Below are 26820 nucleotides of genomic sequence, written 5' to 3'. Positions count from 1 at the left end.
GGCATGGTCCATTTAGGTTGCATGGCACCATGCAATTGGATAGACTAAATGAGAGAAATAACACTTGTGGTCTATTAATATATTATAAGTTCTAATATATTAAAAGTATTATCTAAATAGTTTAATCAAGTATTAATTAAGTGATCAAAAGATAACTAATTAAATATATGGATTGATTGTGTAAATCATCCATAACTTGTATAGTGGGCTAAGAGGCTCCATGGATTATCAAGTTGGGTTAAACCTATAGGATGATCCATGGGAGTTACAAACCCATGGGTCATTAAAATGAAGAGTCATGACACATTAGGGTTTACATGGTGTAACCCTAGATGTGTCACACTATAAGGAACATACTATCCACCAAAACCAGCTACACAAACGAAAAGTGAGGACTAGACCGATTTTTTGAGTGTGTGTATTCTCTCAAAAGTTGTCACACCCCGCTAAAGCGGAAACGCAAGGTATGACAGCAATAACGGTTTCATTGCAAAAGATAAAGATACATCACCATAGCATTATTTAAAAGTTTACAACCCATAGCTTCAAAAGAAACAAAATACAACTTTTTCCAAAATAACATTGTTCAAAGATAACTTCATAAATAACTTCAACACGATGCAGCATGCTCTATGATGATGAATCTTTATATCCACTTACTAATTATTTCCTGAAAAAGCATGTAAAACGAGCGTCAACTATGAAAATAGTTGGTGAGTTCACAAGTTTATAAAATCGAGCTTGAATAAGGCTTTTCGTAAATACAAGTACATTGCTTTAATAAGAAACAAAGTTGCTTGCTATTAATGAATACAAGTTTATTGCTATAACGAGAAACGAGTTTGTATGTGTATGAGCAAACAATGAGTCTCAACCAAACCTATGACTGAAGCCCTATCGAGATCTATGCTTATCGTTCCATAGATGAATATGGTATCATGCTCTCCAGCAATAGGGCGAGTGAGGAGTTGTCAATTCCTAATAGCGCTATCCATAATGACCATTGGCTCAAAGAGTTAATGGTTAGAGATAAGGGAATGGCCTTGGTACGATAAGTTCTCATGTTCCATGTTGCATAGACATACATAAAGAGACATAGCAATACAATAGCAATCATGTTTGATAATAATCAATTTAAACGCAACATGCAAACAGTAGTTTTTCTGGACATGCTTTTCCACCCCAAAACATAAAAACTGAAAATAGGGGAGTACGTGAATACTCACAATGTTTCGTGTAGGTACAAGTAGTGCCTTGGGATGCACCAACGTCTTACTACCGGGATCCTACGACATCAAACACACACTAGTGAGTTTCCATTACGAAATCTAATGCTAATATACTAAACTCTACATATAGTGAAATGTCAATTTATGTTTTAGTATTGGATTTTATATAAATTGGTTACACTTTTTCTGAAATAATGAAATTCTACAAGTCGTGCGATTAATTACAACTTTGGAATATTAATTTTCCAGATTTAGTAATATAAATTAAAGGTATTTCTACACATTTAAAAGTGTTTTATATTCCTAAAAATGTAAAATATTATCAAACAGTTTCCAAAAATTGTCAAACCCTGAATTTTCATTGTAAATACAATAGAGGTTTTCCAAAAATTTTCCTTGAATTTTTAATATGGTTAACTATTTTTCAAATTTTTAAGTCTTCTTAACAACATAAATTCACGAAAAATAGCATTCAAAGGATAAAAATTCTCAAACTTTTTATTTTACTGTTATTACACAATACTAAGTTGAGAAAAATATAAAAATGTATTTCCAAGCTGTTTAATTATATTTTATGATTTTTGAGCATTTATTCCAATAAAAATTGAAATAAATAGAAAACAGTTTCCAAAATTACCCAAACTTTTTATTTAACTGTTATTATACATAACTAGGCTGGGAAAAATATAAAAAATATTTTTCAGTGGGTATTTCTATTTTTCCTTGTTTTATTCCTTTAAATAACCATTAATTGAAGAATAAATATTAAATAGTTAAAATAAATTCCCAAAAATTTTTGTAACATCGTTTACAGTGTATTAATCTGGGAAAAATACCAAAAGTGGTTTTCATATTGTATAATCCGATTTTGGGTATTTATGTGTATTTAGGTGTATTTAAGTGTATTTAACTTTAGAAAATAAGAGAAAAATAGTTTACAGTAGATAAAAATCACCAAAATTTTTATGTAACCTTCTACTGTAAAACATGATGTTCTGGTAAATTTTCATGAATTTTGGATAATCGGAACTATTTTTCCTATTTTTAGGTCATCATAATTACTAAAAATCGGGAAAAATAGTAAGGCATGAAGAAAATTTCTGAAATTATTTTTCTGAGTTACCCACCACAGGTATGGGCTGCAAAAATTTTTAGATATAATTTTCACACTCTCTAAAGTGGTTTTGTGATTTATTATACCCAAACGAAAACAAAATCGAAAATCATAACAAACAGCAACAAAAATTGATGAAATTTAGTGAGGGGTCAATATTCACCATAAGGGTCATCCATGAATTTATTCCGGATTTATAGACCTCTGGAAGTATTTTATGTGATTTATGCCCTTGGTTTCTAACAATAGTTTTAATAAATCAAAGAAATAATAAAAGTTCTTGGTATTTTACAGATTATCACATGCATGTGAGGGCTTTCAAAAGGAAATTTATTCAGAAGGGAAATAGGGGTATTGAACCCAAACAAGTTAAGAAATGTTGTATATAATGGTGCATGAGATGTAAATGTGGCTGAAGTTCATGAATTTGAGTAGCCCATTCAGTGAGATGTAAATGTTTGCTTTGAGTGCATTCTTAGGGCATTTTGACAAGAACAACATGCATGCTTCTGTTAAGGTCCGATTTCTAGCACATGCATGGAGTGAATGAGCATCCAAGATGTACTAGAAATGGTTTAAATGCTTTTGGCCATGCAAGAACACAAAAGAAATGGAGAAGAAGATGTAATACTCGGTTTTGAAGTCACATGAACACATGTGCATCTTTTTCACTCCTTGCATCTTGCATGGGTTTGATCCAGGATTTTCACCATCTCAAACACATGCATTGTGTTATGGTGAGAATCTACAAACCACAAGGGAAAAGTAAGGATTTCTAGCCATGGAAGGGCATAGAATCCGAACAGTAGAGAAAACCATGAAGAAGGGGAAGTAAAATCATGAAACCATGAGGGAGGATTGTGTTGTTTACCTTGGTTTTGATCTTGAGAGAAGCAAGAACACTTCAAGGCCTCCTTAATCTCGAAATTTTGGCAGAGAATGGAGGATTTTCGTGAGTTAGAGAGAAAGAGGAAGAGAATTTGTGTGTTAGGAGGGTGGAGTGTGAGAGAGAGTGAAGAGAGAAGTGGAAAAGTGAAAGATAAGACTTAATGATTAAGTTTTGGGAAGAGAGAGCATGGGGAGAGGGGAGATGGCTGGATTTTTGAGGCATTAAAGCCTCCTCTCTCCTCAATTCAAATTTTATAAAAAATCCCTCCTTAATTTTTATAAAAATCTAATTTTTATAAAAGTGATTCTTTAAGCAATTTTTGATTTATTTAAAAATCTTATTTTTAACTAATAAATTATGATTAATGCATGATAATTTATATTTCTATTTCATTGGTATAATCCATAATTTGATTAATAAAAATTTGATATTAGGAAGTTTATAGCCAAATTGTATAAAGTTTTTAAGCTTTAAGGTTTATAAATTTGGATTTTTAGCTCTTTAGGGTTTTTGGAATATTGTTTGATGTTTACCATCACATTGAAGCATAATTAGAATACTTTAATTTATTTTTAGGGTTTTATACCCTTTTTTTCAATTGGAACAAAGTTTGAAGTTTCATTCTAATTATAGCATTGGCATTTCCTATTGTAGTTAAGCAACTTACTAGAATCGTAAGTGTCAAGTATATTAGTCCTAGACCTTAGTTGGATCCTAGTTTATGCAAGATTTTGACCTAATTTATACTACTAGGCCATGGCATGTTGTGCATGAATGGTTTTTATAAAGATGCATGAGTCCGAGAATGACCTGAATTGACAGAAAGAAATGAAATGTTTGATGCCTTAGCGTTCCATTCTCAAAAGCGGCCGATTACTTGTCTATTTATTCCCTGAGAATACAAGTAGTATTGAAAAAGTGTCAAAAATTAAGTTGGTGAGTTCATAAGCTTTTAGAATGAAATGTCGAAATCCTTTCTAGTAGAAGTAGTGATTGTTCCAGAAAATCCCATATTTTCTCTCTAAAATGTATAGTAGTCTAAAATGCCAAGACTAATAGTATGCTAGTATTTTTCCATTTAAAATTTGAATCATGCAGGTTTAAATCGGCATAAAATTATTAATTTAAATGTAAATCCCATAAATCTTATGTTTGTTAATATCCCATGTGAGTTATTATAACCATACTATGACTTAGTTGGCCTTATATATGATGTTCTTCGGGCGTCGGAAATGTTAATGACATTTGTCACCCCAGACCTGCCGGTCTAGTTGTTTCATGCAGCTAAGGTGTGGGTTTGTCAAACCCAATATAGATCTATACACAATTATCACACTCTCCCTACAAAAGATTATGGTTATAATTAAAGGACTTTTGTTGCGCTACTTGGAAGTAACGTGAAGCGAATGTCTCACAAATTTATTCGTTAACAGATTTATGTAGTGTGATAATGAAAACCCCTTTTGTAGAAATGTAATCTTTTGTATTTTATATGTAACATAAACTATACCTATTATAGTTTATCTAAATGTTTGTAGTGTATAGTATTCTCTTTCTATGTAAGTAGAATGTGTATAGCAAAATGATTCTATGTTTTTCCCTACTTCATAATGCATTAATTGTAATGATAAAGAATTCTTACAAATTTAGTGACTATTTTTCTGTAACATAAATGTATCCAAATAGAAAACTCATCCAAAATATGAAGACGTCAAGGTTTTACACTTTGCTCAACTAGTTACAAAGTGTTAACAAAGTTGTAATCTGTGAACTTGTTTTTACCATTTCTGCACTGTTTTAGAAAAATCACATAAAATTCATACGAGATCAAAAACTAGATCTGTAAACTCTAAGAGTTTAGAAAATGTGTGTAGTTTATCACAATTTTTATTATGATTTTTAGAAGTCATTAACTGGTGTGAAAATGCTCCTTTTCACAGACTAGTCTAATTTTATAGCTATAGTGATAGGCAGTTTTGTAAAAATCACCATAAATTGTAGAAAAATCGTATGAATATTTGTGAGTAGTCCTTTTAAAGGTATAAACCTGAAATATTTGAAACTAATACAATTTTGAAAACTAAAATCTTTAGGATGTTTAAAACAGTTCGTGAATGAACATTAAGTTTTCTGTTGAAAGTTGTTGTTTGAGTTTAGTTATGTTGTTGGTGATTTAACTTGTATTCTCCTCCTAAAACTTGAAGAAAATAGGAAAATGTGGGGGTATGAACTCACCTTGAGTGATTTCATTGGATGGATGTTGAAGAACGGAAGTGTTCAACTCAAGAACACTTAGAAGATTGCTTGAAGATTCGAAGTTCTAACATAAATATGATGAAGTTTGTGTAAGAGGCTTATGATTGGAGTAGAAAAAGGTGGAATGATCCTATGAAGGATGATTTAACTTACCAAAAGTAGATGAAGAACTTAAAAAATCAGACTTGAAATCTCGAAATTTAGAGAGAGAAGTGAGAGAGAAAGGAGTTTGTTCTTTGGTGGAGGAGTGAAGTAGGAAGAGAGATGACGGTTTCCCAAATTTTTTTCAAGAGAATGGATGGAAAAATGGTGGGAAAAGGACAATGATTGACTAGGTATGAGGGAATAGTGGTTGGGTATGGCCCTGGAGTGAGTGTGGGAGGTTGCTTGTGTTCTTGTACAAATGATAAGTTAACACTCCACCCTTATAACCTACCTACTATATTTTATTCTTAAATAAAGATTCCCATAAAAATGTGTTTAAATTATGGAAATATGGGGTTTTATATGTCAAATATAAGTATGGGTCAAAATCCCGCATTAAAATCATGAAAAACGAGCTTAAAACGTGAAAATGGTCAAGAACCGAGAAAATCATGCGAAAATCTGAACTTTGGACAGAGGTTCGGTTCCTGATGTTGAGAACCGAAAGTAGGAGGGAGCCGAGGGTAGAGCTCAGTCATTGGAGAGGAACCGAGAGAGAGGGGTTCGGCTGGAACATGAGAACCGAGAGGGAGGTTCGGTCGGGTAAGTTCGCAGGCGAAGGGAAAGGAGGCGAAGGTGAGGTCCGGTTCTGACTAGCTCGGCTCGATGGTTTGCTTCTCATGAGTTTTGGTTCCAGCAAGAGGTTTTGGTTCTTAGGGAGCTTCGGCTCCTTAAGGGGGCTTCGGCTCCTTAGGGGGTCTTTGGATCCTTAGGAGTTCAGCTCCTTAGGGGGCTTCGGCTCCTTTGGGGGTTTCGGCTCCTTAGGGGCTGGTTTTCGCGTTAACTCTCCGTTTCGCGCAGTTTTTTGCCAAGATAAGGGTCAGGATGACTCGAATGACTATAAAAAGTTGAGAGAGATTTGGGAGAGATTTCACATGCATAGAGAGATTTGGAGAGAGATCACATACTTAGAGAGATTTGGGAGAGATTTCACATGCTTAGAGGGATTTGGGAGAGGTTTCACATACTTAGAGAGATTTGGGAGAGATTTCACATACTTAGAGAGATTTGGGTAGAGGTGGCAATCGTGTCGTGTTGTGTCGGGTTCTTGTCATGTCGAAACACTAAACGGGTTGAAAGTGTTTGACCCTAACCCGGCCCATTTAATTAACGTGTCGTGTCATGTCAACCCGTTTCTTTTCGTGTCGGGTTTTGGGTTAGGGCTATACCTTGAAATATGTTGTGTCATGTGAGGTTAAAAGGTTGAGCATGTTGAAAGAGTAGGAGTTTGGTAGGCAGAAATGAAAAACTAATTGTTTTGAGGCAAAATAGATGAAGCCATAGCAAGTTTAGATGACAAAATTAAAAGAGTGAGAGTTGGGGAGGTGGATGACAAGGTCATGAGGATGTGAGAGTGGTGAAAGAGATTGGGTAGTTTGGGAGAGAATGGGACAACTGAAATGAAATCTTGATCTAGACGGCTAAGTTATTTCAACACTACAAAACAATTCGATTCGAAGGTTTTCTTTTGCTTATGCTTTTGGTTTTGTATCTTTCTAGTTTATTTAAATAATTCAAAAAACTTGCATATAAATAAACGGGTCATTTTCAAGTCATATGCGAGTTGAAATTCTCAACCCTAACCTTACCCATTTAATTTTCGTGTCGTATCGTGTCAACCCGTTTATTTAAACGGGTTGAAATATCTTACCCAAACCCGTTTATCTCATGTCGGGTTTCGTGTCATGTTAATTTTTGCCACCTCTAGATTTGGGAGAGGTTTCACATACTTAGAGAGATTTGGGAGAGGTTTCACATACTTAGAGAGATTTGGGAGAGATTTCACATACATAGAGAGATTAAGGAGAGATTTCATATACTTAGAGAGATTTTGAATAGATTTCACATACTTAGAGAGATTTGGGAGAGGTTTCACATACTTAGAGAGATTTGGGAGAGGTTTCACATACTTAGAGAGATTTGGGAGAGATTTCACATACTTAGAGAGATTTGGGAGAGGTTGAGAGAGACTTTGTTTGTGACCTTTTTGGGTTATTAGCTTTGCATCGCAAGGTTCGTACACCCAATTTAGCTTAGTTATGATGCTTCTATGCCCTCGAAGGGTATAGAATAACATTTTATCGAATAGTTTCATCACTTACCCTAATTAGGGTTTGAAATTTCTGAACAAATAAACTTTCCAAGTGATAACTTCTTATTAAAATAGTGAGTTGCACAATAGTACATAGTGTAAGCCCTAATATACAAGGGTTAAATGAGTTGACCGGTTGACTTTGACTTGATCGAAAATTGACGGTTGTTACAGATACCCATTTACCACTAGTTGAATTCTCCTACAATAATAGCTATCACATTAGCATCAAAGTTGCACCCTTTGAAGCTCTCTATGGTCGTAAATGCAGATCTCCTCTATGTTGGACTGAAGTGGGGTGATACGCAACTAGCCAAGAACCAAAACAGTACTCTAACCAATCCCGAAATCATCCTAGAAACCACAAAAAAGATTGTACAAATCCGGGAACGGTTGAAAGCTTCTAGAGATAGACAGAAGAGTTATACGGACAAACGACAAAAAAAACTTGGAATTCTAGTTTGGTGATCGTGTCTTGTTAAAAGTATCGCCCTGGAAAGGAATGATACGCTTTGGAAAAAGTGGAAAACTAAGTCCAAGGTACATCAGACCACTAGAGATTCTTCCTAGAATTGGTCAGGTTGCTTATAAACTCAAACTACCGCATGAACTCAGTAATATTCATCCCACTTTTCACGTCTCAAATCTCAAGAAGTGTCTGTCTGATGAGACTCTTGTAATTCCACTTGATGAAATCGAATTAAATGAGAGTCTACACTTCATAGAAGAACCAGTGGAAGTTATAGATAAGGAAATCAAAAGAACAAAACAAAACCATATACCAATAGTGAAGGTTCGTTCGAATGCCAAGTGAGGACCTGGATTCACTTGCGAACGTGAAGATCAGATGAAACAAAAATATCCACATCTGTTCCCTAGTCCATGAGTAGCACTTTAGAAATAATTTCAGGACAAAATTCCCTTTAAGGGGGGGATAATGTAACGACCCGATATTTCAAGTTAATGTAATAGTCTAGGTCAAATTGTAATTTATTTTGAAATAATAAAATAGAACTTTATTGAGATAAAAATAAGCGTCAAATATAAATTGTTCAATAATCTCAATTGAGATGAATAAAATGGTAGAGATCGTAAGAAGGTTTCCGAAAATATAAACAACACTAAAATCCGAGTTATAACGAAGAAGTTATGACCAATCGAAGATCCACGACAAAACCAACAAAACATTGTTTAGCGTAAAAAGTGACTTTTCAATAAAATGCTTTTTAGTCTTAACTCTCTGAATGAAAGTTGTAGTATTCGTTAAACCGAGAGTGTTTATAGAAAGAACGTCCAAACCTGACTTCGTATGATGAAGTTATGATTTTTCTAAGACTCGACATAGCAGTACATAGCCCAGAATTCGAAATAAAGATCGGACGATTTTTAGTCGACACAACCTAAAAGAGAATCGAAGGTCTCGTCAATAGTAGTACAATGGTAAAAGCCATACAAAAATGGATTTCAGATAAAGAAGTTATGAAAATTTTAACGGACTTTTCCAATCCCGACCAGTTAAAAATATAACTTTAAAATTAAATCAAAGTTAGGCAACGGAGTCTAAGAAAAAGTTGTAGATCATGGTCTCACCTACACGTGGATATAAAGAACGTCAAAAATGGAGATCGTATGCGAAAGTTATGAATTTTTAAAGTTTCAAAAATTAAAGTACGCCCCGCGTACAAGGAGTATGCCTGGAGTACTCAAAGACTAGGCCTCGGATTGCCCATGTCACACTTACCCTCGCATGTGACATGTGCCATACACGTCCGAGACTTTGGATATGATCAAAGGGACTACGCCCCGCGTAAGAGGATGTACGCGGAGCGTACTGCTGCTCACACTAGTACGCCCAACGTACAAGAAGATTACGCCCAACGTAAACCCACTAGCTTCGACGCGTATCTTGTAGGACTGCCACCTCCAAAGTTTGGATAAGCTTCACATTGGTACGCCCCACGTATGATTAGTACGCCCAACGTACTGGGGTTTTCAGTTGTATGCTAAGCGTACCAAGGAGTACGCCTAGCGTAATTCGAGACCTCAGCCTCCTATAAATAGGATGCGAGGATTCCGAGTTTTGTTTACCATTTTTAACCTATCCCCTCTCTTAAACACTCATTTAAGCCTCTCTAAACCATCCAAAGTCCTGAGAACCTCACTATCACCTGAAGCTAGCCCCGAAGCCCCGAAGTTCTCAATCTTTTAGTTGAAACTCTGCCCTCGTGAAGCCGACTTTTCATCAAATACTCACAATTTCATCAAGATAAGTCCTTCATAGAAACGAAATGTTGCCCGAATCTCCACTCATCAAGTGAGTTCATACCCCTTTTTACTATCTTTATAAATATTTTATGGGGAAAATATAGGTAAAATACAAGAAATCTTGTACAAATTACACAATTATTCAAATGGTTTACGATTGTTATTTTTACTAAAAATAAAAATACTATTTTGCTAATTTGGGATTTCATACAAAAACAAGCATATCATACATACTTATAAAGCTAACATTTTTTCTTGAATCTCATGCATTTGAAACCCCCATTTTTAATTTTCTTAAACCACAGTCATTTGAACCCCCCATTTTTTTTAACTAATGCAACTCAAAAGTTTTCTTAATTATGATTTAATACTCAAATGTTTTATAACTTATATTATGTTTAATTAGCATTTAGTGAAAAGTTTACTATAAAAAAGACCAATTTTTTGTGTCTTTTGTGTTATATAAAATCTTACATGTAACAAGGATTTGAAAATATTGTGATTCAAAAGTTTTCATATAGTTGAAGTATTCACAATCCAAATATGATGATTTGAAGAAATGGGTTATGTCGCATCGATGGTAATTGTAATATGATTTTTTCTTTCAACCAAAACAAATGAAGTTTTTCTATTCTTTCTTTATATTCAGTTTCTCATTTAATCTTTATATGTGATTTGTGTGTATTACTCAATCTTGAATGTGACTCTCCAAACATCAATGTTTTGCTTGAAATATCTTTCTGATTCTTCTTTTTCAAAAAAATATTTTGATTACAGGTTAGTGAAGAATTGACATCAAGTTTCTATGGTTGAATGGTGTTAAACGGAGAAAGAAGATTCATAAAATGGATATAGGTTTTTTTGTTTGAGCAAAGTTGACGAATGTTAGTTTTTTCTTTTGATTTAAATGTATGTTTATGTAACATCTTTATTTATATATTCAACCACCCAATGGTCTTATTTATTTGAATGTAGTTTTTCTATTTTGATTATGTTTTTTTTTGTTGGGTTATCCTACACAACATATTTAAAAGACAATATTTAAAAGATAACATCATTTTGAATATTTGATATGTAATTATGATAGACTTATCATGATATGTTCTTCATATGAAAGTAATATTATTCATATTACTATGACAAGAATTACAAATGACATTTACGAAAATATATATATATTATATGTGATTTGTTTAACATGTATATACACCTATGTATGTTATAAATTTATAATTAAATATATTTATGTTTAATAATTGAAGGGGTTAAAATGATACATCAAAACCAATTATTTAGAATATAATAATAATAATAATAATAATAATAATAATAATAATAATAATAATAATAACAATAATAATAATAATAATAATAATAATAATAATAATAATAATAATAATCATCGCATTCATTTAAAACTCACACTACAACTCAATAGTTTTCTAATTTATGTATATTTATTAGTTACAACTCAAGAGTCTTTAACTTATGATTGTTAATTAGTAATCACTAATAACTTTTTATTTTCCTTTCTTTTATAAGGTTGTAAAGTTTTTTTCATTAAAAACATTAATGTATTTGAAGAGATTTGTGATTTAAATATGAAGAGTTAATATAAATGTTATAATAGATGTTTTAGTGTTTTTATGTTATTAAAAGTTGTGGTGTTTATTTTTCATATTTTTTATTATTCGTTGTATATATATCTTTTTTAAGACAAATGTTATAATATATGTTTTCTATTTTTATGTTACTAAAAGTTGCAGATCATATTTTTGCTCATACATTTTGTTACACGTTATATTATCATTCATTTGATATATAATTTACACAATTTTAAACAGTTTATAAAATTATCAAATAATTGTATATATAAAAATTAAACTGTAATGTTTAATAAAACTAATATGTTAACTATATGTTTGCTTTACTACTAACATTTTGTTTCAAAGTAGAAATATTAAATAATAATTTGGTAAAAGTTATTATTTTAACTATATAATTCTATTCTCGCACAACGCGCGGGGATTCGCCTAGTATACTTATAAAAAGAAGCATTTTTTCCTTTCACCACATTCATTTGAAACTCCCATGTATTTTTAATTACACCATATTCATTTGAAACTATCATAACTTTTCAATTTATTTCTAATAATAATTATAAGTTGGTTAATAAGATTAAATAAATATCAAACTTAAAGTGTAATCATATATAAACTAAATTTTAATATTAAAATAATATCTTTATTTCTACTTATAAAGTTATATTTTTTAACTTTTAACATATTATACTTAATTTATTAGTTTTAATATATTGTTGGATGTAAACCATTATTATTTTAAAGATACAATTTTGGAACAATTTGTATAAATACTTAAATTATTAATTTAAATATAACATCAAAATGACAACTTAAATATAGATTTTAGTTCAACTATAACATCTATACTATGTTATGTATTTACTTTGATGTTTCTATGTAATTTAACCTATGTAAAGTTATTACCATTAATGCAATGATTTTTGTACTTTGATTACTATACTGCATATGTTGTGATACTTGACATGATATCCTCCACCCCAGAACGTATTCCGCTGTTCTCGGTTTTGGGGTGTGACATGTTTTCCCGCGATCATCTGATGTACCTAAAACAAAACTGAAACTGTAAGCCCAAAGCTTAGTGAGCTCCCCTAAAATACCCATATACACAACAATACACGTATAATCACAAACAACATACTATAGCTCCAGTTAACCATCGGGTTGGAATACCCCAGGCCCTCAACCATCCGGTTGGAATGCCAACATACTATGAGTCTAATCATCCTCGGGATGGAATATCCCAAGCCTACAACCAACAGGTTGGAAATGCCCACATACTACGAGTCCAATCAACCTCGGGATGGAATACTCACATCCCACAACGAACAGGTTGGAATGCGCAGGTCTATTGGCTTTCGCACAAAGCAGATAAGCCTCAACCGCCAATCAAACATGTGCACATATAACAGATAATCACATAACAATATATAGACAAGCAAACCGATCTAATGGATCATAGCCACATAATAACCTAATACCATCCTATCTACCATGATACTGATCTAACGGATCATACTAGCATAGCATATCAGGATAACAATCCAAACGGTCAGCCTTGGTGCCTTCGACCCTTAAGTATAGTAAGGAAAACTCACCTCGCAATTTCAAACTAAAAAGATAAGCTCAAAACCTCGAATCACCACCACGAACCCTACTACCTATATTTATCATAAGATCATTTCCATATATTCCCAATTTACCAAAATACCCCGAGGTCAACTAGTCATTCCTTGGTCAAAGTCAAATTCAACGGTCAAGGTCAACAATGTATGTTGAACTGACTCGTCGAGTGCATTTCAATAACTCGTCGAGTCCTTACAGAACTTGAGAAGTTGTGAAATCCCAAGTTAACTCGTCGAGTTTCCCTGCAACTCGCCGAGTTCATGCATGTCCAAATATCGGGAAAACCTTAGTTGACTCGCAGAGTCATCCTACTGACTCACCGGGTCCATGCAGTAATCCTTGCATGGAAATCTTCATCGAACTCGCCGAGTCCCTTCAGTACTTTCTCCATTCAGATGCTTTTTAAGCCACTCCAAAGCTCCATATTGCAGATCAAGCTTCCCAAGGCATGTTTATCACGTAAAGTTGCAAACTTTACGTGCATGCAAGACTCTAAAGGCTTAGAATGTCAAATCCAAGCTTATAATGGGGTTTAACTCAAAAGGGAAGGTTTATACTTGCTAAAGCTAGAGACTTTATAGCTATAGAGACCATGATAAGCTCAGATCTAAAGTGGCAACTTCAGATCCAAGCTCATACTCGAAAATGGTTAATATATACTAGAAAAGCCCTAATCTTGAACATAAAGAGATCTAGAATGAGGGAAGGTCAAGATAACGACTTGTTACCTTCAAACTGATGCCAATAAGCATAAGAGTCGAATCCACTAGATCCTCTTGTACTACTCTTCTTATACTTCAAGTTTTCTCATTGCAAATCACATTAAAAATCACATAAGAATGGAGCACACACACAAATTAGGGTTTTGGACTCACAAAGGGCTGTAATGGGAGCTAAGGAGGCAAAGGATCCTTTAAATAGGGTGCAAAACCCTAGAGATTAGGGTTTCATCCTTTAGCTCCAACTTGTCGAGTCGTGTCCTCCGACTCGTCGAGTTGGTTACTTAAACACGTGGCGAAAAAAATTCCTACTCGATAAGTCAGGGCATCCAACTCGTTGAGTAGACCTTTCAATATGAATAATAAAGCTGTAAAATTAATACATGAGAGTCAGGGCGTTACAATTAGCAGTATCAACAACATACAACTACAAAGATCTTGGACATTTAGAGTCATCAAGACATAAAGACCCTATCCAATGACAAACCTGACCTGAAACCTTAAAAACATACGAACCACGACCATTATTAATATCCTTATCAACAACAGCCACAAAAGATGTCATGGAAAACATACTATTATAACCCCTTATATCATTTAAGAAACTAACGTCTGCATAAAGGTTAGAAATTTCGAAAGGAGGTGTTAGCGGAAGAGGCAGAACAACAAAACCTTCCTTATAATAGTGATTATACTTAGGAGAATTAGTTTCATAACGATTTCTAACCCTTTCAACATAGCAAAATAGAGTTCCACAAAACTGACAAACACAAACACAATCGCCACAGAGCACTCCCCAGGGTCAATAATGTTACGTTTTTGACCCTTAGGCATATGAACGAACAGACGAAACAAACACCAGAAAATAATTTATCATGCGAAAGAAAACCAAGGGAGAATTCTAACAAAGAAAACACTAAAAAAAAAAAAAAAAAAAAAAAAAAAGAGGCATAAAGAAAGTACCTGGAGCAAAAGAACAGATAAAAGAAAAAGAAAGAACGCCGGCGAATATAATCAACGAAGACTCAATACAAATGAAAAGAGAAAACACGTGGGAAAAAATATTTGCCAAAGTGGCAAAGAAGAACACGTATCAAGACAAAAAAAAAAAAAAAAACAATTAAACTAATAAAGACAATAAAAAAAAAAAAATGCAGAAACATAGCTTTCGGTCAAGAAAGCTAATATCATGGAATTAAAATGCTCAAAATATAAACCAAAGAAAGTTACAGTAGGTAAGCCTTCCCAAATTTTATATATATATATATATATATATATATATATATATATATATATATATATATATATATATAGAGAGAGAGAGAGAGAGAGAGAGGTGGTTCAATTGATAAAAAAAAGTTAAGAATATGAGAATCATTCTCAGCCAATCATTTACTTTTGTTGCAAAAACCTCCAACGTACTAGCGGAAATGGGAAAAGAATGCACATATGTTTTCCAACAAAACATATTTCCTTAAACTATGCTAATCATTACCTTAATATATATAAAATCATTTTTTTTTTCGTTTTTCTAATTTTTATAAGCTATTTTTATATAAAAAAAAAATGATTTTAAATATACAAAAATTCATGATTTTTTATTCTCTACAAATAGACATCAATATTGATATAGTTTTAAGATTAAGTAATTTTTTTTTTATATTTTCAGCTATCGTTATTCATAAGTGAATAAAAATACATCAGATTTTATTACAGTATATTCGTTATTCACTTATGAATAAAAGTATGATTTTTTTTTTTTTTTTTTTTTTTTTTTTTTTTTTTTTTTTTTTTTTTACAATTTAAGTATCATTCATATATGAATATAGCATATAATAAACATAGTATATTCATATTTTAATATTGGACGATGCATTCACTTGTGAATATTAACATAATATATTCACTTGTGAATATTAGATGGTATATTCACTTATGAATATTAAATGATATTTCATATGTGAATATTACATAGTATTACATGGTATATCACATGTGAATATTACATAGTATATTCATTTGTGAATATTAGATGATATATTCACTTATGAATATTATACAGTATATTCATATATGAATATTACAAGGTATATTCACTTGTGAATATATTCACTTATGAATATTTGAAGGTATTTTGATAAATATATATAATTTTTATATGTTATTAACATATGAAAAACATACAGACTTGCATATTTGTTAATAATCATATATTGATTCATGTGAGAAAACATATTCATATGTGAATATAATGTGGTAATTTAGTTTATGCATTTCGTCAAACAGTTGGAGTGCATACAAGTTAACTATTTTAAAAATGTTAAAAGCATCAAGTTATCAATTCCAAATCATCATATACTTCCGATTTCGACTTCAGATGCGACATCCTATGTGTGATCGATTTCTCATTTTGATTTTGATTTCCGAAAATCTGATTGGGAACCTGTGAGTACCGATTCTGAGTCCTTCAATGTCGACTGTGACTGCAAGTCCAGAACTCCGATTCCAATTTCATGAACAACAAAGAAATTCCGGTTTAGTTGAAGAAATTTGGATGATTATTGAAGGTTGGAGGAAAATTTTTGATGATAAGCGAACAATTATCGAATTATCTATAGTTACGTATTGAGATTGAAGGTTGTTAACATATTTACAAGTTTGTCACCGTGTCTTTTTATGCTTAGATTAAATGAGTGACTGAGAATGATTCCCACATTCTCAACCTTTTTTATTTTCTCAATTGAACCCACCCATACCATCCGATCTAATAAATAAAATTGATATTTACATGATGAGTCACATCTAACAAGTGGATAATATTTATTATATTATATTATAATATAATATAATAAATATTATCCACTTGTTAGATGTGACTCATCATGTAAATATCAATTTTATTTATTAGACCGGATGGTATGGATGAGAAATTCCCCTCAGTTTTTGTAGGTTACACCATCATTTCCTTCATTTTCCTTTCCTTATGTAAAACTCAATTAATGGGTGGGAAGCTCTCCTCACTGTTTATTATTATTATTTTTTAAAAATGTATTTCATATATATATTATACTCATGGAATTAAAAACTTGGATTTTAATATATATTTTTTTATAGTTTTTTAGTAGCTATATAATTTTATAAATATTAAAAAAGATTAAAAAAAAAAAAAAACTGGTTAACAGAACGAAAAAGGAGAATGCGACACCCCTCACCCACCGTCAGCGGCGGACCCAAGAATATTCCGAGGAGGGGGCAATTTTTTTTTAAACTTTTTATTGGGGCAAATATTTTTGAAGAATCAAAATATATAATGTTTTTTGGATTTTTTTTAATTAAATGTTTTTGTTGTGGGAGCAGCTACCCCACTCCCCCATTGTAAGACCGCCCTTGCTCACGGTCCGGTCTTCCAGATCCCCTTTCCCGCTCCATACCCTCCGGCCAAGGCTAAGAATTAGAAACATGGCAAAATAAGACTTGAAATTGCCGCCTTTTTTGTGTTTAATTAGATCTTGGTCTTTTCATTTGGAAAGTGGAGTGGACCGGAAGATTTAAGGGATCAAAAACTTTAGCGCAAATGACCTATCCAAAAGAGGTGATGCCCGGTTCATTAATCATTATGAGTTTGCTTCCGTGGGCTGTGGCCCAGCTCCTTCCTCCGGTCAAACATAACAGTTTCAGTGTCCCTGTCAGTCAAACCCTACTCCCCTTCATTGTTTCATCGTCTCCCCCCATCGCCGCCTTCTTGAAGAACGTTGGTAAATCCATGCCGAAGGCCACATTGGTCAAATTTTCATGGAAAACCAAAAGAATTATCTGGTCGGTCTCTGGAATCTATCGCGAAGACGACGATTAAGAAGAGTGGCAGACGAACAAAGGGCCAACGATTGTAGAGGTCGTCGGCGTTGCGGTGGAATGAGAGTTTCTGCAACCCGAAGGTCAAAAACTCATCTCTTTTTGTTGAGATCGAAAACCGAACCCTAATTTGTTCAGCTTTTGGGTTTATTTGATAGTAAATTTGTTTAAAAAAACGTAAAGTAAACCCCCGTTTGGTTATCTTTCAGGTCTGGATCTTGATGCTGAACTATGACCAAGTATTAGAGAGCTCAAAGGTCCTCTCTCTCTCTCTCTCTCTCTCTCTCTCTCTCTCATTTTCATCCCCTTGACCTAAAAAAAATTATTTTTCATTTGTTTTTGTTTCATAGCAAAAATGTGGTGGATGAGATTGGATAAGGATATTTTTCATTTGTTTTTCGTAAGATCTAATCGACTTGTGTTTACCAGGGATTTGTTGCTGAATATATTAACCGAAGACATGCATACCATTCTCAAATCTCAAATCTCAAGGTGCACATTGTTCTTCTTAGCAAAATTACACTGGTCAGTTTTTTCATATCAACTTAGGAGCTACAACATAATAATATTTAATAGTTTGGTAAGGTTAGATTCTTTCAAGTACTTTATAATTTTCCTTTAATTTGATGAAAGTGCATGTTATTATTATTGTTTGTTAGTATTTTTTATTACATGAAGCCACAAAACATAATACAGTTACATAAAAACAACCACAACAGAAACATGTATTCAAAATGAATAAACCAAACACAGATTGGACAAGGTTGTCTACTTTTTACTGTTGTTAAGGTCTAATGCTTGAATTTTTTCCAACAAGAAAAGTATAATAATCGAAAATCCTTCTTGTAGCAAAAATCTCAAATCTCAAAACAAATAAGCGCCAACAACAGTCTAAAGAAATTGAACTAAAAAGAATACAACTTGATGCAATTCTCTTTGAAGTGTAGCATTATGTTTCCCTTTAATGCTGAAGCTCCCTGTGGTTGTGTATATTTATAAAAATTAAGGGGGGTCGATGTTTTATCTCTTTATTTGTCTTTATTTGTTTTAGTATCGTACTATAATAATAAATAATATTATAAGAAAATCCATTGATGGATGAATATTAGGATTTAAATAATTTAAATTAGTAAGGATTAAACTTCATGCATATTAATGAATTTGAAATATTTATTTATCCAAAAAATTATACAATGAAAAGGTAGTTAAAACAATTAAATTTTAAAAACATATGCAAGCAAAGCAACATTAGTGACATGTTGGGCTAATGTACTTTGAATTTGATTTAGCCCATATATGATGATATGTATTTTTACATATATTTACTAATCCAAACACTTTTAAAAAAAAAGTTATATTATATTACATATTTTGTAGTATTTGTCAAAGTATAAATTATTATATGTAAAGCTACTATATAGTTCTAGATATATAAGAATGTCTTTTTTGATCGTTATACATATATTACTAATCCAAACACTTTTTCAGAAAATAACTTATTGTCACCAATAAGCTAATAAGCAGTTTTTATTGGGTTAAATAAGGAAATCCTAAACAAATAAATTCATTTGATAAATCTTGAAACAAAAAGCAAGGCAAAGATACAAAAATTACAATATCCAAAAAATCAAAATAACCAAAACATTTGAAGTTCACAAGCTAATCCAAACACTTATTAGGAAATATTTTTTTCTCATCAATAACCTAATAAGCAGTTTTTATAAAAAAAGGTGCTTATTTGGTTAAACAAGCAAATCCTACACACCCCCTTAATATTCACAAATTTATGTTGAATACTTTACCATCTTTCATAGTTATTATTAAATTTTTTTCAAAAAGATTAACATCAACAGCTACGAGTTATCTGGTAAAATTGTTCTATATACCACTTTATCCTGTAAAACTGAATTGGTGGAGTTCAAGACTTGAAGGTCGTGCTATCTTCACAATAATAAATTTTTTTTTTTTTTTAAAACTAAAATTAATTTAACTTCAATGCCATATATACGTATTCTTGGTGTTGATTAATTTTCACACTGCTTTAAATTTCAATTTCAATATGATGATAATGGCTTCTTCCATCATCTTGATTAAGGGTGCATTAGCATTGACACTTTTGTAGATGAACATTGGTGGCCTCTATGGTAACTCACAATCTTTATGTTTTTTTTTTTTGCTTCTTTGTAATGTAGTCATTGTTTTTAATGTCTTTGTGATAACTTATTATTTGTAATGTAATCATTGTTTTTAATGTCTGAAGCATGTTTGGTAGTATGTGAAAGTCCCACGTAAAAACAAATCTAACTTGGAGTTCTAGCAAAAAACATACTGTTAAATTTTAGATAAAAACAAACCACCCCATTAAAAATCTAAACACTTGCACCTTGTGTTTTACGGATATAAATGTGCTTCTCTATTGATATCATTATATATAATGAATGTGCTTATAATTGATACATTTGAAAATTAAATAAAGATAACTATCTTTTTCATTTTCATATCTTAAAAGAACAATGTTCCTATTTAGAAAAGAACATCGATCTGCGTCATTCTTTCATATCACTGTATTTCTTATTTCTCTCTCATGATGGCCAAACAAACGTTTTTTTTCTTCTCTTAGTAACCCTATGAATTAATAACATTTAAATACAAATCACAAAATTGTGTGCTTCCTTTTATGTGGCTTGCCAATAAAATAATAACAAAAGAAAGATGAATTGTAAAGAAGTCTCACGAACTGGCAACAAATAATGAAAAAAGAGAATTAAAATTAAGCACTTAACACAATAGCCGCAACAACTAAGCAAACTAAGGATCTCCAAGAATTTACTAAGCACAGAAAATAAACACTCAACTAGTCAAAAAAAAAAAACCTTGAATTCGAACCTCCATGTAAACAAAGTATCATGAACAAAGCAAGAAAAACCACAAAGCATAAAACAAATATGAAAATAGTAAAAGAAGAACCAAATATTTAAAAGCTTTTACAACTAACAACTTCATAGAAACCTTCCGTTAATTGTATCTAAAAAAGAAAACTCTAACCTAATTCCAATACTTGCATTTTAGTTATGCTCGTATGCCTGCTTAACTATACGACTCTTGCCGACACCCATGTAAAATAATCAAACTTATTAAAGTCGAATCGAAAATTATAATTTATTTAATTTTCACAAGTTAATTATAAGCACATTCATTATATATAATTATATCAATAGAGAAACATATATATATATATATTCGTAAAACACAAGGTGCAAGTGCTTATATTTATATTGGGTTGGTTTGTTTTTATCTAAAATCTAGCAATATGTTTTTTTTTTGCTAGAACTCCAACTTATTTCGTAAAAGTTTCACATACTACTAAACATGCATCATAACAGAAATCAAAGTGCAATACCAACAACTGTCTTACAACAACCTCCAGTATCACTTTGCGGATAATGTAATGTAATTTGCAATGGGAGATGAAACTCATATAAGATTTAAGCAGGACATAGTATACTTACTATATTATAAGTTATGCCAAAGACATTACAAACAATAACTACATTACAAAGAAGAAGAAGAAGAAAAACGTAAGGATTGTGAGTTACCAAAGATGTCATCAATGCTAATCAATAAAAGTGCCAATGCTAATGCACCCTTCATCAAGATGGAAGAAGCCATTATCATCATATTGAAACTTGAAGCAGTGTGAAAATTAATCAATCAACACGAAGAATACGTATATATAGCATTGAAGTTAAATTAATTTTAGTTTTAAAAAAAAGAACTAATTTTATTATTGTGAAGATAGCACGACGTTCAAGTAATGAGCTCTACCAATTTTAGTTTTACCGGATAAAGTAGTATATAGAATAATTTTTTAACAGATAATTCATAGTTGTTGATGTTACTTTTTATGGAAAAAATTAATAATAATAACTATGGAAGATGACATAATATTCAACATATATTTGTGAATATTAAGGGTTGTTTGGGATTTGCTTGTTTAACCAAACAAACACTTTTTTATAAAAACTGCTTATTAGTTTATTGGTGACAAAAAAATATTTCCTAATAAGTGTTTGTATTAGTTTGTGAACATAAAATGTTTTAGTTATTTTGATTTTTTGAAACAAATTTATGATCTATTTTAGAATCCGGATATTGTGATTTTTTTGTCTCCTTGCCTTGCTTTTTGTTTCAAGATTTATCAAATAAATTTATTTGTTTGGGATTTTCTTTATTAGGGTTGCTATTGTGTAAATAATGAAAATAGAGAATTAGAATTAAGCATTAACACAATAGCCACAACAACTAAGCAAACTAAGAATCTCCAAGTATTTACTAAGCACAAAAAATAAACACTCAACTAGTAAAAAAAAAAAAGCCTTGAAATCGAATCTCCACAGAAACAAAGTATCATGAACAAACCAGAAAAATCACAAAGCATAAATCAAATATGAAAATAGTAAAAGAAAAGGTCAAATCCAACCAAATATTTAAAAGTTTTTACAACAAACAACTTCATAGAAAATTCCGTTAACTGTATCTAAAAAATATAACTTTAACCTAATTCCAAGACTTACATTTTAGTTAAAAAAGAAAACTTTAACCTAATTCCAAGACTTACATTCTTGTTATGCCATATGCCTCCTTAACTATAGGACTCTTGCCGACACCCATGTAAAATAATCAAACTTGTTAAAGTTGTAGTTTATAGAATCAAACCAACAATTAAAAAAAAAACACAAACCAACAAAAACATAGAAATTGAATCGTGAAGCAACAAAGTAGAGAACTTGAAGAGGTTAAAGACAAAAACATAGAAATTGAATCCTGAAGCAACAAAGTAGAGAACTTGAAGAGGTTAAAGACGCCTAAAAAGAAAATCAAAATTCTAAAAATAAACTCATTTTAAATTAATCAATGTGGGAGAAAAAACAAGATGAGGAATCAACCTCACCTTCAACCGAATATGTTAGACGTAAAAAAATTGGAGAATTCAACTTCTGAAAGCAAAAATCAATTGGATTGCAAAAAAAAAAGAAAAAAAAAAAAAAAAAAAAAAAAACCCTAAATGTAAAAAAATGAAGAATAAACTGTTGAACTAGTATAAAGGCCAACCATGAAAAGATAGAATGAAAGCCAAAACAACCAAAAACAACCCAACCATATATCTTAATAATATGATTGTTGGACATTATTATATGATTATTTTTGTTTATAAGTTGTTACTTGTTGACAATTAATATTTTTTCTCTTGTTTACGATATTATTTTTTGTTATTTATTAAATTTGATTTATTGATATAAATATGAGAATACGTCTTAAATTGTTATAAAATATTCATTTCTATTTTTAAATATTGTTCAAGTCTCGTTGTGAGCATAGGTGAAATTAAGAAGTAGTTTAATATTAGATTAGATTTTGTAGTTAAAAAAATGAGTTAATATTATATCTTTGATAATCCAACTAATCGAAAATATTTGGCATTTTATTTTGTCATCTGATTCAAATCTTTTATGTTTATCATGTTCTATAAGTTCAAATTAAGCAACCTAAATGTTTCTAAATTCCATATTTTATACAATTACGGCAACCTTCTTAAAGAAAATAGATAAACGTTAATTTAAAACATGAATGAATATTAATTATAACAAAGGCAAGTGTCTAGTAACAATCCATGTCTTTTAGTTGATAAAGTAGAAACAAACGTAATGAAATCCGCTAGTAATTATTGAATATACATGGAAAAATTTACTGGAAGTTAAAAAAAAAAATTATAAAAACAGATGACAAGCCATTAAACGAAAAAAAAAAAAAAAAAAAAAAACACAATCACGACTAGGGATGTTATTTCGGACCGAACCGACCCGAATAACATGTACAAGATGATTAATGACCGAATGTAACCGAAAAAATTGAATAAACAGTATTAAGATTCTATAACCCGAATAATTGAATAACAATGTACTTTTATACATCAATGTAAAACATTCAAAGACTAACATAACACAATAACACATTGAAAGAATAACATTTACATAGTACATTAACATAATACGAATTAATTGCTTACTTGAGTTTCTTATGTTGGAGCCTATTTTTCCATGACTAGACAAAGTAGAAATTCGTGAATCTTTAGAGACAATAGAAAGGGTCGATTTTTGAAAGTCTGAAGAAAGAGGATGGATCGACAGATGTGATTTGGAGTTTGGAAATAGTTGAGAAGATTAGTTGATTTTGAAATGATGAGAACAAGCATAGTTTTTTTTTTTTTTTTTTTTTTTTCCGTTATGAACAACGGGAACAAAAGTGTGAATCGTGATTTTGATTTCTGTCGATAAGAGAAAGGGGATGAGGAGTGTTTATTCGGGTTGAGTATTTAGAACCAAATAAACTCTTATTTGGGTAATCCGAACCAAATAACTCGAGAACCGAGTAAGCATAATATAGATACTCGAAACCCAAATCGAATTGTTTATTCGGAGCTAATTCGGTTTAGTTCCGGTTGGGTTTTCGGGCCAAACTCTCATCCTTAATCGCGACACTCAAAAGGAAGAAAATAAGCACATCAAAAGTAACTAAGATGTTCAAAAATACTCATACGTATCGCCTTAATTTGTCATGTTTTAATGATATAGTCTAGACTAGTATCTTAACAATTTGCAATGTTGTTTCATATTGAGTTTTCTGGTCTTTTTGACTAACGATATGAGATCTACCTCGCGAAGTGGAGGTACCATCCTAGTCAAAGTCTTTTAGGCCCCCTTGCGAGACACTTTAGGTCCGGATGAAACAAACATTGATGGGCCATATCTAATTTCTATGTGCCCTTCAAACACAAGTACCATGATATGCTATGCTTGCACAATAAACATGTTTAATAGAAAAACATTCAAAGCCACAAACTTTATCTAGAACTATATCTAATATGTAAGACATTCAAAACTACAAACTTTATCATGACAAACAACGTGGACTCACAAAAACATTAAATCAAATAGCATTTAATATTTTCGATAAATTTTCAGTATATTTAGATTGATATTGGGTACGAAAGTTGTTTTATATACATTAACATATGTAAAAGAGTGGATGTTCCTATTAGTCTTGTTTAATAAGGAGGCCAACTTTGTAGTTATGCCTCCCAAACATGATTGGAAGATTGGTAGTTTGATAGGAAGATTGGTTCTGGCACTAGCACATCATTGGTAAGCAACTGTAATATTGTGGATGTCCTTGGTCTATCCTCCGTTTTTTGCTGAAGGCATAGATATGAGATCTCAATAATCATCATCACTTCATCATCGACATCCTCATCTTGTAATAGTGGATCCTTTAACTTTGATTTTTTTTTTTCTCCCATAGATGCCATGCCTAAAACCATTTCAAAATTTTAATTAGTAGATGTACTGATTTTGAGGTTAGATGAATTATTTTTCTAATATAACAGATGTTTAAAAATCATATGTCAACTAAACTTACATAATCCTTGATTGATCTAGAAGTGTTTTCTGGAAAAGATCTGCTTACAACACTTATTCCGTTCACAATTTCGAGCATTAAGACTCCAAAGCTAAAGATATCATATTTAGTGGAGAAGGTTCTACATTGTAGTTTTTTATGCTTAAAAACAATGATACACCACCCATATCAATATAACCAACTTTTATGGATATTCAAGTAAATCTAGAAAAGTAAAGGGTGTTCTTACTATGTCCCATTCAATGTTTTTTGTCGATGATGTGGTCTCATTTAGATTCAAAAACTTGGCCAAGTCAAAATCAAAGATCTTCGCGTTCATATTTTGATCTAAGAAATATATTACTGGCCTTAAGATCTCTAAGAATGACTTGCTTATTTAAGTCCTTGTAATGATATGTTAATCCCTTGACAACCATTTGAATGATGTTTTTCCTTGTTGGCCACCTTAACTTCATCCTCATGGCTTCATCTACACAAATGTTATAGCAACTTAGACAATCATAGATTTGTACTGAGATATACTTATCATATAAACTTTGTTTAATATTTTTTTTTTCTTACCGTAGAGATGGTAATCCAAACTCTTATCATTTTGGTCTTTGCGGTGTCACAAATTGTGATCATGCCCTAAGTATAAAAATATAGAATATGTAATTAATCGATTAGTAAAACCAATAGTAGTAGCAAGAAAAACACTAGAACTATATCATGCATTGCATAGTAAAGGATTTATAAAATATTTTAAAAGTGAGGTTAAGAATTTTATAAAAACTTTTGAAAGTATTTTTGTCTAAACACATAGTTCATGGGACATTTATTCCATGTATCTCAGGTTTGCACTCAAGGATAAGAAGAAGTTTGTGACCCTGCTACAAATATTTGGAAGACAGCTAGAGACTTAGAGGGGAGCCTAATTTAGTCTCCTTGTAATGATCTTGTAATTAATTTCTTGCTATGGTTAATTGCTCGATATACATTTGGTAACACCCAAATAGATTTTAAATTAAACAAGAAGGTTCTGTTTGGGACCATTTTTGCAAAGCATGACATAATGTCATGACAAGTTACAGGAATGGTCTTTGTGGTTTGGGTTAATTTACGTGTTTGATCCCCTAACTTTTTTAACTCAGACTATCCCTATCTTTCGGTTTTGTTTCAGCCTTGGTTCCTAATTGACTTAAATTGATTATTTTCCCTTAGTATATCTCTTTTATGTATTTGAATTAATAAAATCATATGATAAAGAGTAAATTACCTGAATTGTCCTTATGGTGTTGTGCTATTGCACGTTTAGTGCTTAAGTTGGGGTTTCAATATATAGTCTTTAAATGCCAAATTTGTTGCATGATAGGTCCTTATTCTAACCCTCTGTCAACTTCTATTGTTAGTGAGCCCTAAAGTAAGAGGTAATTTAGTCAAATCATATGTGGGGCCTACAACCTTGTAAATAAATCATCACTTGTTAAACCCTCCCACTTTAGCCTATAAAATCTCAAC

At 31.5% G+C, this 26820-nt stretch overlaps 1 long non-coding RNA gene across 1 annotated transcript; it reads left to right on the top strand.

Annotated features, from left to right (window-relative positions):
• Window positions 1–17415: 17415 nt before the first annotated feature.
• LOC144997082 (uncharacterized) lies at window positions 17416–26487 on the top strand. The gene is made up of 4 exons (XR_013659702.1): window positions 17416–17930; window positions 18057–18104; window positions 18277–18339; window positions 26156–26487. It is a non-coding gene; the product is annotated as an uncharacterized LOC144997082 (long non-coding RNA).
• The last annotated feature ends 333 nt before the right edge of the window (window positions 26488–26820 follow it).

The sequence above is a fragment of the Lactuca saligna genome, chromosome 5 (genome assembly GCF_052625555.1).
Source record: "Lactuca saligna cultivar CGN05327 chromosome 5, ASM5262555v1, whole genome shotgun sequence".
In the NCBI taxonomy this organism is placed as follows: domain Eukaryota; kingdom Viridiplantae; phylum Streptophyta; class Magnoliopsida; order Asterales; family Asteraceae; genus Lactuca; species Lactuca saligna.
This window is presented reverse-complemented; position numbering and strand designations above follow the sequence as displayed.